Source organism: Diabrotica virgifera, chromosome 7, assembly GCF_917563875.1.
Source record: "Diabrotica virgifera virgifera chromosome 7, PGI_DIABVI_V3a".
Lineage (NCBI taxonomy): Eukaryota > Metazoa > Arthropoda > Insecta > Coleoptera > Chrysomelidae > Diabrotica > Diabrotica virgifera.
This window is the reverse complement of record NC_065449.1, coordinates 121,101,675-121,117,823: the sequence shown is the minus strand read 5'-3', so window position 1 is coordinate 121,117,823 and position 16,149 is coordinate 121,101,675. Positions and strand designations below refer to the sequence as shown.

The 16,149-nt window shown below is 31.0% G+C and overlaps 1 protein-coding gene across 4 annotated transcripts in view; it reads right to left on the bottom strand.

The window, feature by feature from the left end:
* The window catches only part of LOC114334919 (gamma-aminobutyric acid receptor subunit beta), a 609,053-nt gene that overhangs the window by 574,498 nt on the left and 18,406 nt on the right, over positions 1–16,149 (bottom strand). The gene's annotated exons all lie outside the window — the stretch shown is intronic.

The window sequence follows — 16,149 nt, the reverse complement described above, 5'->3', positions numbered from 1 at the left end:
CTAGATTCGTTCCATGTACGTCTCCATTGTTGGTTAACTTCATTTTTAACAATTGCACATATATCTGGATTAGAAGGTTTATGTCCGGTTAACGATCCATGTGTGATGGCTTTTTTTGCTAATAAATCAACATGTTCATTGCAGGTGATACCTATGTGTGCTTTAACCCATAGGAAATGCACTTCTCTTCGTTTTTTATAGATTTCATAAAGTATTTTTTTAATTTGGAAGATATAGTTGTTTAAATTATGACTTGGAAATATTATTGTCTGAATAGCTGTCAGTACGGAAAGTGAGTCAGAAACAATTACTGTAGACTTATTTTCTGTATTCATAAAATATAATAAAGCTTCATAAATTGCAATTGCTTCAGCGTTGAATATTGAGAAAGCATTATTTATTTTATACATTTTTTCTGTATTGTTTGATGGGACATAAAAGGCACATCCAGTGCCAAACGTTGACTTCGACGCATCTGTGTAGATAATTATAGACTCCGAAAAAACGTCCAAGATACTTCTTAAGATGTTATGACTGATAGCTGCATTTTCATGATAACTTGGCTTAATTACTTTTACCAAATGTAATAATGAAGGAAAATCTTTAAAGTCTAAGATTTCGTCTGGATTTGAAGTAACATCAAAGTTTGACATACTGCGAAAAGCTTCACAAAGTGGAGGTGAATTTTTGTGTTTCCAATATTTATTCGTCAGATCAGCTTCATTCAATTTGCTTATTTTTAAATGAAGGGAAGGATCTTTATGTTGTAATTTCATAATAAATTTTTTACTTAGATATTCTCTTCTATATTTCAGTGGCATCTCTAAAGCTTCGACATGTAACGCATTAATTGGAGTTGATTTCATAGCACCTAAACAAATCCTCAGAACTGTATTTTGTGTTATGTCGATTCTGCTTAGGGCCCGATCAGATGCAGAGCCATAGAGTACACAACCATAATCTATGATTGATCGTATATAAGCTTTGTAGAAAAGTAATGATGTTTCAACATCTGCTCCCCACCACGTTTTTGAAATTGCTTTTAAAAAATTTATTCCTTGATTACATTTGTTTAGCATAAACTCAATATGTGATTTCCATGTTAGTTTTCGGTCAAGTATCATCCCCAAATATTTGATAGAAGTTTGGAAACTATACTCATGATTGCTTAATTGTAATTTATCAATATTTGGTAAGTTGTGTCGTGTGAAAATGCAAACACTAGATTTGTTTGTGGAAATTCCAAATCCATTTTGTTGGAACCAATTGTTTGACAAGTTGTGCATTTTATCTAATGTTTGTATACAATTATCATATTTTTTTGAAAACGAGTATACAAGAAAATCGTCAGCATATTGTATAATCTTCAAAGTGCAGTTTTCAATTTGGCTATTATGTAGATCAGCAGTGTACAAATTAAACAACAAAGGGCTCAATACTGATCCTTGGGGCAGCCCCAAGTTATTGTATCGTGGAACTATCAGACTACTGTTATGTGCTCTGAGATATATCTTTCTACATGAGTAAAAATTATATATTGTTCCTGCTAGTTGGGCTGGTATTTGGAAATTTTTGACTAATTTTTCAACTAAAATATCTAGACAGACTCTATCATATGCACCCTCTATGTCCATACATATTGTAGGTAAATAATTGTTGTCTGTAAATGTGTTTTGTATATCTACCACTAATGTTGAAAGGGCGTCTAAAGTACTTCTTCCTTTTCTGTACCCAAATTGAAGGTTGGGAAATAATTTCTTTTTTTCTAACCACCATTCCAATCTCGGTTTTATCATTCGTTCGACTGTTTTAAGAAGGCATGACATAAGAGATATAGGTCTATATGATTGTGCCACGTTGAGATTTTTACCTGGTTTCAGTATTGGTATTATAATGACATCTTGAAATTGAGGAACTAAACTCCCATTCTTGACCATCTCATTGAATATTTCCAACAGCAAGAGTTTAGCTATTTTTGGAAGGTGTTGTATCATGGGATATTTAATATTATCAAAACCTGGACTTGTGTTATTCCGATTTTTAAGAGCATATTCTAATTCTGTAATGTTGAACGGTTCTAGCAAAAAATGGTTTTGTTCATTTGAAGCATAGCTGTAGCTTTTTAGTAATTGGACTGATGGAGGAGCAACTTGATCAAAAATTTCGTCGACTAATGTATCATTAAGATATGTTCGATTAGTAATTGGTTTTCTATTGATTTTTCTAGATTGATTCCATAATGCCGAGGAAGGAGTGTTTTTGTTTAAGTTTGAGACAAAGTTTTTCCAACTTTCTTTAGCTATTTCCTTTAATTTTTTTTTTACTTTTAGCCATGCTCTCTTGACATTTTAAGTAATTTTCAAAGTTACGGTTTTGCTTATAATTTGAAAGTGCTTCTTTTCTTTCCTTGATAATGTTATCACAATTTGTATTCCACCACGGCGGAGAATTTCTGATTTTGTTTTTATAAGCTTTATATTGTGGAATTGATAGTTGAGCTGCATAATTTATACAATCAATTAAAAAATTATATTTGTCCGACGTATTTTCCATTTGGTAATAGTTATTGAAAAATTGCTCTGCTGAAATTTCGTACATGGACCAATTAGCCTTTCTTGTATTCCATTTACTTTTAGGAATAATTTCTTCAGGTAAATGGATGTCGGTAATTTCCATATAGATCATAAAATGATTTGATCCCACGGTGTCTGTATGTATAGACCAATTAATTTTATTGACTAGATCAGCTGTAACGAAAGTAACATCAATAGCTGATTTATTTTGATCTGGTTTAGTTAAAATGGTAGGCTCTCCATTATTAATTACTGTAAAATTTAAGTCATCTGCAGTTTTAATAAGTTGTATTCCAGTTGCATCATTATAATTAGATCCCCAAATCGTATTATGCGCATTGAAATCTCCACCTATAACTACTGAACCAGTGACCTGTGAAAATATATTTGCCCAATCACATACTGTACTTTTACATTTAGGAGGTTTGTATATAGATAATATATTGAGTTCAATATTTTTAAATTTTGTTTTGATGCCACAAACTTCAATATCAGAATTAAAGTTATAATTTAGTTTTAGTTCACTGAAGGTTACTGTGTTACGGATAAGAATCGCAACGCCACCAAACCGGTCTTCCTTCCTATCTCTTCTTATTAGGTTATAACCATTAAAACTGTAATGAGAATCTTTTTTAAACCATGTTTCGCTAATTAGTAAAATATCAATTTGTTTATTGTTTACGTATTGCATTAAACTGTTTTTGTTTGACATAATAGATCTAGCATTTCATTGACCAATTTTTAAAATATCTTGTACAGCCATTAGAAGCTATTATTGTTTACAGTATTTAAAACCTGTTCTAATTCATTAATTATAGTCTTATCGTCTAACGTTTTTATATCTTCAATTGAACGAATATGTTCCAAGAGGTTCATTATAAAATTTGTTATAGTTTTTGTCAACTGATTTTTATTTTCAACTTTGTTATAATTGGGTTTATGTGGATTAGCCGGTAAAGGCTGGGTAGGTCCAAATGTAAAGGGAAAGATAGGTTTATGAATAGGAGATTGTATGATAGGAGAGTTTGGTTTCCTTTTCTTTCCTACAGATGCATGTGAATTATTGTTCAATTGAGAAGATATTAGAGGGCGCGCTTTATTGGTCTGTGGGCCTAGCTGAGTGGAGACAGAATTTTTATTAATTTTTGGAAGCGAAGGAAATTCTTGTTCATTATTTTCAAGCAAAGAAAAGTAATTTTGACTCATAACACCAGAAAATGATTGTTCACACAAATGTTTTGCCTCTAAAAAAGTAGTCTTTTGTTCGATCATTATACTTTTAATCTTTTTTGTTTTTCATAAAAGGGACACTTTTTTGATATTGTGACATGCTCATTACTTTTACAATGTATACAATACATAGCTTTATCGCAAGTATGATCAGTAGTCTTAGTTTGCCCACATTGAATACAACATTCCTGGGAACTTTTACATTGCTTTGACACATGACCAAATTTCAAACATCGATAGCATTGAACGACCCTACCAATAAATTGTTCTACCGGAAAATAAACTCTATTAAAACCTATATAGTTGGGTAGAATATTACCCTCAAAGGTGACAACTATATTTTTTTATCTACGTATTCAATTGTTTCCTCTTTTTGGATTCTACGCTTTGTTCTATAAATATTTAAAACTTTGGAAGTAGATTCAATGTTTTCCATGAGATAATTAATGTCAAATTGGGTGTCTACATCCCTTATAAGCCCTTTAACTTCCAACAAGTGATTTGGAATGTAAGCTCTTAAATTTTGAGCGTCTAATAATTTATTTTTGACAAGATTATTAGCTTCTAAACGTGATGACAGCAAAACTTTTATACGATTACGGCCAATGCTTTTTATCTCTTTAATATGTGTAAGTTTCAGGGTCTTAAATAGTAGGTGACCTATCGCCATAGGGTGCAATCTAGAAAGACCAGTTTCATTCCCAATTTTTTCAATATAAACCCAAATATTATCTAAATTGTACTTATCTGAGATCAAGTTGAAATATTTAATATCCTTTTGTTTTTCTATCGGCAAAGTAGCACTAGGTTCAAAACTATTATTTTCCATTAAACTATCTTCACTATTCACTATGTCTTTCGTCTGAGAGGACGTCCCTAATGAACTTTGTTCCCCCATAATGGGGGAACCAATTTAATTTGTTTATTTAAAAATTCACTGGACTATAAAATTATATCTTTATCGAGTATTAAATTTTTAACGAGTTTTTAATAATTCAACAAAAATTGATGAATCCGGTTCTCTTTGTAAACGATAGCCTGCGATCGATTCGAAGGTACGAATAAGACTGGTATTTACGGTTGACTTCTTCCTTTTTACTTATTTTCCTGTGTATCCACATTGCGAGTTTTTGACAATAATTTTTCCTTTTCTGTTTATAGTAGTCCTCGCATAATCAACATCCTTTATCTTTGTGACGTTTTGGATTTCCTTTCCTCAGGTTGCTGTACTTCCATGGCAGTGTTAGTTCTAGCTCTGAAAGGTAGAGCCTTCTGACATTTTGGCCACACATTTTTGTCACTTGCTTCTGTAGAGGTCATTTCCCAAGTTCATTTGCTGTTGTTTCTAACTTGGTTGCACCGTACTGATAACGACCAAATAGTCAGAAATACGCTTTCGTAGATGATTTGAAAACAAAGCTGCCAGCAATTGTAGATAAATATTACATTTTTTAATAACAAGAGATGTACGTATTAATAGGACTTAGCTAATGGTGATATGTGGCTTAAAGGGGAAATATTTAGTAAAGCACTCCAAAATCTACAAATAAATCCATTTAATTATCAAAGAACATTAATAAAAAAATTGTTGAGAATATTTAACTTCTGATTAGCACAATACGTAAAAATATAGATTTAGTTCCAGTATCTTTGTTCAATTTCAGAGCCGTTAGATAACAGAGAAAATAATAGAAAAGCGCGAGAACCTTCAGAAAATCACAGAAAATAATTGCTGTTGTTCCTGATCTCCACAAGAACAGGTTAATTTTTTTTAAATATCCTTTACTTATTGCAATCTGTTTCTACAAATAAAAAATAATAATCAATAGGTTTATCACATTAACATAGGGGAAATCCATCCAGTGATGAAAATCCTTTGCGATACATTTCTGATACACAAAAATATCTGAGATATAAATAACATTTTACAAAGACATATTTTACGAACATATTAATTTATAAATAAACATCAATAGTTTTTTTTATTTCAATTAACGTGTCTCGGCTGCTGCGGCCATTGACACAAGGATGTATATTACAACAACAATAAATAATTAGGTTAAATTTACAGTAGATGGTACACTTAAAAATATTTGAGGAACTCTATCACATTACACATTTTGTTTTTAGATTTTAAAATACAAGACTAAAAAACCGCTAAACGCCGTAAAAATGAGTGGCGCATACAATATTCCAGCTACAAAAGATGTGATATGAATATTACGTGGCGCCAAAATGTATTTTCCTTTTGATGCAAAACAAAATTCTAGTTTTATTTTAAAATATTTTTTCATAATATTTGCCCAACTTGAAGTAAAACGCGCCACAAAAAAGTAACTTTGATACAGTTTGAATTTTGAAACTCTTTTGTGGCGCGTTTACTTCAAATTTAGCATTATATTATGAAAAAATCTTTTAAAATAAAACTAGAATTTTGTTTTGCATCAAAATGAAAATACATTTTCGCGCCACGTAATATTCATATCAGATCTTTTGTAGCTGGAATATTGTATGAGCCACTCATTTTTACGGCGTTTAGCGGTTTTTATTCTTTTATCAGGAGTTTTTCAAAGTTATTTATAAATTAAATGTATAAAGTTGAATGCAATGTTTCTCGATTACACGTTAAGCTTTATAAATGGTCGCCTTTTTCGCATTATCTCTCAAGTGATCTAGTGTCCATCGAATGTACACTAGTTTTTTTTTGTATTTGAAATAGATTGAAAAAAATATTGGGATGGCCAGTTAATGAAATCGGATAGCCCGTTGCCAGATCAAATTTACCATTGTAACCACTACAACTACATAAACCATTTCGGGAATAATCGTTAATTTTATTATACTTTTGTAGCTTAATAATTCTAAACGGCTTAACCGATTTTGTTCACTTAACATGAGTTTGAAACGTATTGACAAGTAGTATCTTATGCATCTAAGGTCAAGTATGATAACTGAAGCTATTACAGGAATAATTGAGCTTGAAAAACCGTTTTCCCATAAGAAATAGATTTGATCATAATTATGAAGCCTATAACTTTAAAAATTTGAATTTTCCCGGATATAAGGTATACACCGTTAAATTCGTCTAGAGTCCTTCTACAAACACTCAGTTATCGGCGTAATTCGTAGGTTGAAATTTTGAGTAATTGTCGAAAAACCAAAATTTTCAAAGTTTAGTTTTTCAGTTTTTCGGCTATACTGAGCCGTCTGTATGTCTGATCCTAACAGCTTAGACATTATTTGAAAGCTTAACTCATCGCTATTGATTTGGTGTATTTTTATTGTTCTCCTGTCTCTTCTTAAACCAAAGATATATACCGCCAAAAAATATGCCGTTTTGTACCTACCAAGTCCTATAGCTGGCTTATGGGTAGTCAAAACTCACAAACTACATACTCACAGTAATAGCTATACTGTGTACTCCCGTTAACTGAGTATTTTTAATAAGTTGGCAAGATATATTATTGGGATTTGCAGAGACCTTGGCAAAATAGGAGTTTAATAGACGTTGTCTTCTAATACTTAAAGGGGGTTCACACGATTCGATATATATACTTTCTGTAGGGCTAGATCTAAAGGCTCCTAGGCATATTCTTAATGAAGTGTTTTGAATTGTGTCTAGTGATTTTAAATAAGTTTTAGGGGCAGACATATATAATATAGATCCATAGTCTAACTTAGATCTTATTAGGGCTCTTCTGTATACTCTTAACAGTACTTCTTCCTCGGCTCCCCATTGGCGATAGGCTAATGATTTTAAAAGATTTATACTTTTTGCAGCACTGGCTTTGGTTTTTTCTGTATGTATCTTCCATGTTAATTTTTTGTAGAAAATTACCCCTAAAAAGTTATGGTTTTCAACTACTTGTAGTGGATGCCCTTTAATGTTTTGAGTGGAAGAGTTTGCTTATATTTTTTGCTAAAGTTAATTACTTTAGTCTTTGTGGGTGAGAAGCTCAAGCCAATTTTGTTAGACCAGTGACATATGTTATCAATGGTATTTTGCAAAAGTGTACTAATGGAGCTTGTTACTTTACCGAACAGTAAATGACTAGAATATCCGCATAGATATTATGTTTGACAGGGGCTTGTAGTAAGGAACTAATTTGGTTAAGAAGCAGTAAAAATAAGGATGTACTAAGGACTGATCCCTGAGGTACTCCTGTCTCCAAGATATATGAGGGAGACATTTTACCATTAGACTTTGAAACTTCTGTTAGTTAAAAAATTCTCAACAAATAGATATATGTTTCCAGATAAATTAGACTCTTGCAGTTTTTCTAGAATTGCCGGCCTTGATGCTGTGTCGAAAGCACTTTCTATATCGAGGGAGACAGTTACAAGTTTATTTCTATTAGATAATGCCTCTATGATATCGAATTGAAGAGTGATAAGATTATCCATTGTGCAACTATTTGGACGAAATTCTGATTGGGCGGAATTTATAGTATGTATTTCAAGAAACCAAAGCAAGCGTTTGTTGGCAATTTTTTCCAGGAGTTTGCAAAGTGTGCACGTTAATGAGATGGGTCTAAATGACATAGTCGTATTTGTAGAAGTATCATTTTTCTTGAGTGGAATAGTTATAGCTTGTTGCCAAAATGATGGAAATTGGTTACCTAGTTGTTGTTGTAGAATTCTAGTAACTTTATTAGGGAATCTTCATGAAGGTGTTTTAGAAATATCGATGGAATGTCATCCGGCCCTGCAGCACTATGTTTTAGGGAATTAACAGCTTCGAGTAATTCGTCGATCGTTAGTGGGAGATTGACAGGATGGTCATCGGAATTTGGATTCTTATGTACAAAACATTCATTTGATATGTTTATTGTTTCAGTAGCGTTGTTATTAGATTTTGATTTATTTGAGAAGTATTTGCCAAGTGTATTTACAATCTGCTGATCATCAGTTATGACATTATTATCTTCTATAACGACTGGAATTTTATATGTTGTATGTACCTTTCATCTGTTTTATTTTAGTCCATATTTGACTAGGAGGTGTGTCAGAAGTTATGCTACTGATGTATTTGTTCCATGACTCCTTTTTGTTTTCTTTGACAGTTCGCTTAGATTTAGCTCTTAGTTTTCTAAAATTTATTAGATCCGCTTCTAGTTTTACGGAATCGGTTTAATGCTATTTTACAATCTTCTCCAGCTGGTCTACACGATTCATTAAACCACGGAACATATTTTTTAGAGGGATCGACGTGGTATTTACCGATACATTTTTTAGCAAATTTTTTTTTATTTATTTACATAAAGCCGCATCCACTATGGAAGGTTATTAGCGGATGTTGAACAATTACAATATAATTATTACATTTTATGAAATAAATGTATATCTTTAAGATAATTAATTGTACTGAGTAAATTATAATTTAATATATTCTTCAGCTGACTTGGTTCTTCAGAAATGTTGTTGATGCTTCGTTCATACAAGTAAAGTGGACATTCTGTAAGAATGTGCTGGACTGTTATCAGGCATCTACAGTATGAGCATTGTGGTGGTAGCTCTTTGGATATTAAGTACTTATGGGTTAATGTTGTATGCCCAATTCTTAATCGGTTTATTACCACTTGCTCTTCTCTTTTCAGGGAGCTGGAGCTGGAGATTGATGTAAGGTTTGATCTCTTTGAGCTTTGAGCTATTCGAATCCCAACAATGCTGCCAAACTTGTATACAATATTGCTTGATATTCAAATTAATATCTGCGACTGGAATTCTTTGGAGAATATTATCAATGTGTTCGTCAGAAGTTGCTTTAAATGCTAGGGCATCGACCTATTTATTACCTGAAATACCTATGTGTGAAAGTACCCAAAGAAGTGAATGTTTATATTTTTGCCCTGCATACAATATATCATACATTTAATTTTTTGGATAATAGTATGAGATGGATAGATCTGTTTTATGCAATGAAGTAATGATAGTGAATCTGTGATTAGTAGAATATTAGGATTTGTATTAGTTTGGCAAAATTCAAGTGCTTTTAAAATTGCAATAGCTTCTCCAGTAAATACACTGCAATAAATAGGTAATCGCATAGTTTATTCCATAGAGTCTGTTATAAGTGCTGCGGCACAGCCGTTTTCGGTTTTTGAAGCGTTAGTGAAAATCTTAATATGTATAGTCGTCATATTTTGTTAGAATTTCTTGATAGAAGTTATTAATGAGAATGGGACTTGTGTCGTTTTTTGGGTGGGCTATTAAAGAAGTATTAATGTATGGAGTATTAATTGTCCAGGTTGGTAGAGTTGGATCTATAGATAGCAAATATCTAAACAAATTAGTGTTATATCCATAACTCGCTATAAGTTCTTTAAAGTTTAAATATCTCGATTTCTTGCTACAGTCGTGGGAAATGTAATTTGTGTGTAGGAGCCGGTAGTTATAGTCCTGTCGCCAGTGAGCCCAAGTTTTTTTATGTATTTTGACCCCTAGAACACGAATTTTTTGGGTAACAGTCGATCCAGATGTCGATAAGATTGTTATAAACAAAGAACTTGAGGAATCACATACCAGCGATTTTTGCGAAACAAAACATTTTTTTTATATTTTTTGGATCATTCTAAGCAAAAAATAATTTTACAAGTTTTTTCGTAGGATGCATAATTTTCGACATAAACGCGGTTGAACTTTCAAAAAATCGAAAAATTGCAATTATTGAACCCGAATAACTTTTAATTGAAAAATAAAATAGCAATTCTGCTTACCGCATTTAAAAGTTAAAGTCAAATTCTATCGGTTTTGATTACTTTCATTGCTAAAAATTAATTTTTTTATTGTTAAACAACATAAATACAATTTCTACGTAGATTACGTACATTAAAACGCATGTATTGGGCACGGGAAACACTAGGAATTTATGGCTTTGTTTAACAAATAAAAACTTAATTTTTAGCAATCAGAATAATAAAAACCGATGGACTTTGACTTGAACTTTCAAATGTAGTCAGCAGAATTGCTACTTTATTTTTTAATCAAAAGTCAAAAGTTATTCGGGTTCAAAAATTGCACTTTTTCGATTTTTTGAAACTTCAACCGCGTTTATCTCGAACCGAAACAATACAAAAAAATGTTTTGTTTTGCGAAGAATTGCTGTTATGTAATTCCTCAAGTTCTTTATTTATAACAATCTTATCGACATCCGGATCAACTGTTACCCAAAAAATTCGTGTTCTACGGGTCAAAATACATAAAAAAAAACTTGGGTAAGTCCATCTGAATTAAGGAGGCAGTTGTACCCCCCTGGCGACAGGACTATTAGGATAACGGATATTATTATACAGTTTAGCAGCGTATTTTAAGAAGACATGTTGTCTTCTTAGAAATAGAGGTGGTCCGTTTAGTGCAGCTTGAAGACTTGCCACTGGACTAGAACGAAAAGCACCTAGTACAAGTCTTAAAGATGTGCTTTGGATAATGTCCAAGATTTGAAGCATATTATTGCTAGCAGTTGAGCAGCATATTGCATTACTTAATTTTTTATAAAAAAATCAAATTTGACTATGAATTAAAGATTTGGTAAAGTGAACCATAGATTAAAAAAAAAATTAACTTTTATTACAAAAATTAATTTTTTAAACAAATATTTGATTTATGTTACCACCCAATCAACTGATTTATTCAAACTAGAAAAAAATCAGGTCCGGCTTTAAAAAATTTCGCTCTGTATACGCTTTTTGAAAACTCTAATATGAATTTTACAAATTAGACAAATAGGCAATTAAAATGGCATATTTATTTTTTCCACACACGATTACTTAATTTTTTATTAAAAAATCAAATTTGTCAAAATCGCAATTTTACCATAAAAATAAAAAAAAATTAAACAACGTTTTTTTTTTTAATTAAATGTTTCACCATCTTTTTTTCTATAACACGTCTAGATCTAAAACTCCCCATAACATAAAGAAATTATATTATTTATTTAGTATTTGGATTTAAAAAAATTTTGTTATAATTCAAATTATGTATAAATAAATTATAATGTAATATTTGTGTCAAAATAGTCCAAGTAATGAAGCTTAAAATAGGACAAAACCTCGCAATTTTTACAGAATGCATCGATTTGCTTGAAAATTTGAGAACAAGTAATGTCCAAGGAGTCCAAGGATCAAAATCTATATGATACCAAAAGGCGCTTTTACCATGGGGGTGGTTGCAACCCCATCTCAGGGGTGGAAATTTTTTATTATATTTTGACCGAAAAAGTTGGTAAAAACGTTCATTATAAGCAAAAACCGTTCCATACATTTTTTTGATAAAATTAATAGTTTTCGATTTATTCGCTATCGAAAGTGTTAGTTTTATATCGAAAAAAACAATGTTGTTAATCAATTTTCTGCTAATAACTCCAAAAGTGTTCGTTTTATCAAAACAACTTTACTTAACAATAATGTACCTTTTGAAAAAATAAACAAAACCGTTGTTTTAAATTTTCCTTAAGACCAATACTAATCGAGCTGTACTTTATTATATGTTAGCTCTTCTTCCTCAAATGATAAATATTGTAGTTTCAAAGTCAAAAGACGGGAAAACTATGCATTTTTTACTTGTTTAAACTAATTTAAAGTATCTAAAAATATTTATCTCCAGAAATAAAAAAAAACGTGTCTAGCTCAAAAATTAAGTGACTTATAATGAAAAGAATGTCAGTCCCTATTTTTTTCAGCAAAAAAGATGGGAAACAATGCCCTATTCACCACCCTAATTAAAATTAGTCATTCACCTGATGTGGTTTTCTTTATTTATGTATTATTAATAGGTTCTAGAAGTTTCATCGGCTTAGGATGATTATTTAAAAAAAAATGGATTTAAAAGCGAATAACGAGTTTTTGTAGTTTGGTAAAAATGCCTTTTTCTTCATAATAGAAAGATTAGCATCAGAGATACGAAAAAATATTTAAATGTGAAATTGTAGCTAATTTAATTGCTAAGAACTTGGTTTGAAAAAATTTTTCTATGCCAAAAATTAAGTGAGCTATTGACAATTAAAACTTGTAATAACATGCAAAAACCACCTTTACCAACTCTTTCAATGTCACCTCTTTTTGTGACTGAGGATTTTAAAAGATTTAATATTAATAACGTTATAGATCTTCCAAAAAGCTACAAAATTTTTTTAACAAACTTTCTAAGATAAAAAATAAGAAAGTTACGTTTAAAAAATCAATATATATTTTTTTGAAAAAAAAAAAAGGAGAAATCCAATTGGAAGCATAATAATATAAGTTAGCGGTGTTTTTAGTCATTGGCCTTATGCATTCTTCGTTATTTATGTATTATTAATAGATTCTAGATGTTTGACTGACTTAGAATTATTAGTTTTTAAAAAACTGGAGTTTAAAGTGAATAACGAATATTTGTAATTTGGTAAAAAAGCCATTCTCTTCAGAATAGAAAGATTAGCATCAGAGATAAGAAAAAATGTTTTAATATGAAATTGTAGGTTTAGTCCTGTCGCCAGGGGGGGTACAACGGCCTCCTTTATTCAGATGGACTTACCCAAGTTTTTTTCATGTATTTTGACCCGTAGAATACGAATTTTTTGGGTAACAGTTGATCCGGAGATCGATAAGATTGTTATTGACCAAGAACTTGAGGAATTACATAACCGCGATCTCTCGCAAAACAAAACATTTTTTGGTATTTTTTGGGTCATTCTAAGCAAAACATGTTTCTACAATTTTTTTGGTAGGATGGCTAGTTTTCGAGATAACCGCGGTTGAACTTTCAAAAAATCGAAAAATTGCAATTTTTGAACCCGAATAACTTTTGATTAAAAAATAAAATAGCCAGTCTGCTTACCGCATTTGAAAGTTTAAGTCAAATTATATCGGTTTTAATTATTTGCATTGCTAAAAATTTATTTTTTTATTGTTTAACAAAGCTATAAACACATAGTGTTTCCCGTGCCTAATACATGCGTTTTAACGCATGCTACGTAGAAATAGCCTCGATTGCACCTACTACTACCTCGATTGCTACCTATTCTACCTACTCGTTAGATTTTAAATGAGAAATCATAGAAAACATCACTCACACACTAGGTGTTTGTAGCTTTGTTTAACAATAACACAATAAATTTTTAGCAATGCAAATAATCAAAACCGATATAATTTGACTTGAACTTTCAAAGGCGCTAAGCAGAATTGCTATTTTATTTTTTAATCAAAAGTTATTCGGGTTTAAAAATTGCAGTTTTTCGATTTTTTGAAAGTTCAACCGCGTTTATCTCGAAAACTGAGCATCCTACGGGAAAACTTCTTAGAACATTTTTTACTTAGAATGACCCAAAAAATACGAAAAAATGTTTTGTTTTGTGAGAAACCTCTGTTATGTAATTCCTCAAGTTCTTGGTCAATAACAATCTTATCGACATCCTGATCAACTGTTACCCAAAAAATTCGTATTCTACGGGTCAAAATACATGAAAAAAATTTGGGTAAGTCCATCTGAATAAAGGAGGCCGTTGTACCCCCCCTGGCGACAGGACTAGTTATTTAATGTCCGAGAACTTAGTTTGAAAAAATTTTTTCTACGGCAAAAATTGAGTGAATCGTAAATGAGTACACCATCGAAAAACATTGATTTTTTAGATATTTAAAACTACCACTTTGGATAGCGAATAACTCGAAAACTGTTAATTTTATCAAAAAAATGTATGGAACATTTTTTGCTTAGAATGAATGTTTGTATCAACATTTGCGGTCAAAATATAATAACATTTTCCACCCACGAGATGGGGTGGCAACCACCCCCATGGTGTGAGCGCCTTTAGGCAAGATATAGATTTTGATCCTTGGACTATCCACTACTTATTCTGAAATTTTCAAGCAAATCGATCCATTATGTAAAAATTGCGAGGTGAGAAACTTCGGTTCCTGGACTAAAAAAGTGTATACGCTGTGAGTTCGTACTTAGAGGGGATATTTAAAAATTCGCGAGCGCCAGTAGTGACAAGTCTGTAAACGTTTACTGGAAATTTGACATAAATGTCAAAGTGATTAATTTAAAATTAAAAATAAAAACATTTATTATAGAAAATATTAGTTGGTCAAAGCTGTGGTATATATTTTTACCTTAAATATACTTACGTTTTAAATACTTAATTTAAGTTTTTTTAATGTTCCGTAATATGTAATTATAAATTAATCTATTAATCTTAGCGCCATCTGCACGATAATTGTGAAAGTATCCGAAGTAAGAAATTATTATTTCATCAATACACTGAAAAAATATTGTACATAGTAGCAATGAACTACAATCATTGACTTTTTTTACATTGATTCAATGAAAATTTCGTTAATACAATAAACGCGTACGTTAATACAATAAACATAAGTTATTGAGTAATGATCACGTTCATTATTACAATGTAGTTCTATTCATTAAAAAATAATGAATATAATTTTTAATTCAATGAACTGTTTTATTGATCCAACGATTTTTTTCGTAATACTAATAAGTTGTTCATTGTAAATATGAAACTTTACGTTAGGATTATATGTTTAAATTAATGAATATAAAATGTTGCACTAATGTACAGTGTTCTTGAAATTAACACCTTGCTTATTGAATTAAGAAACACACTTTTTGAGATGAGGGCATAGGCGCAAAATGTCGCTCCAATGTGTTTTAAATGCATTCAGTTTTTTTTAATCCTGAGAAAACTAATAAGTATTTTTGAAAAATTTAGACGCACAATGAAAGATTGCATTATTACAGAGGGCCGAAGTCCCTTAAATGATAAAGTACATCATTTTAACAGTGATGTAGTTAGTCCTACAGAGGCCTATCGTGTGCTTCATCATAATCCTGCCCTCTTTTAGATAAATCAATTCCATATTCTGTCAGAGTATTTAAAATAAGAGTTTTAAGTTTTAAGCTCTTGTGCACTGAAATCAGTTACTGATATTAACTCAAAAAAACTCGCAAATTTTGATTTCTTTCGGTACACACTCATTATTTTCTACTATTGACACATATCGAAAAACTACAGAAAATTGGTCAGTTTTGACAAGACTTAAGTTGTATTATACAGAGTGTCCCGAAAAGATTGGTCATAAATTATACAACAGATTCTAGGGTCAAAAATAGGTTGATTGAACCTAACTTACCTTAGTAAAGATGTGCACATAAAAAAAGTTACAGCCCTTTGAAGTTATAAAATGAAAATCAATTTTCTTTAATATATCTAAAACTATTAGAGATTTTTTATTGAAAATGGACACGTAGCATTCTTATGGCAGGAGCATCTTAAAAAAATTATAGTGAAATTTGTGCACCCCATAAAAATTTTATGGGGGTTTTGTTCCACTATATTCCCCCAAACCTTTGT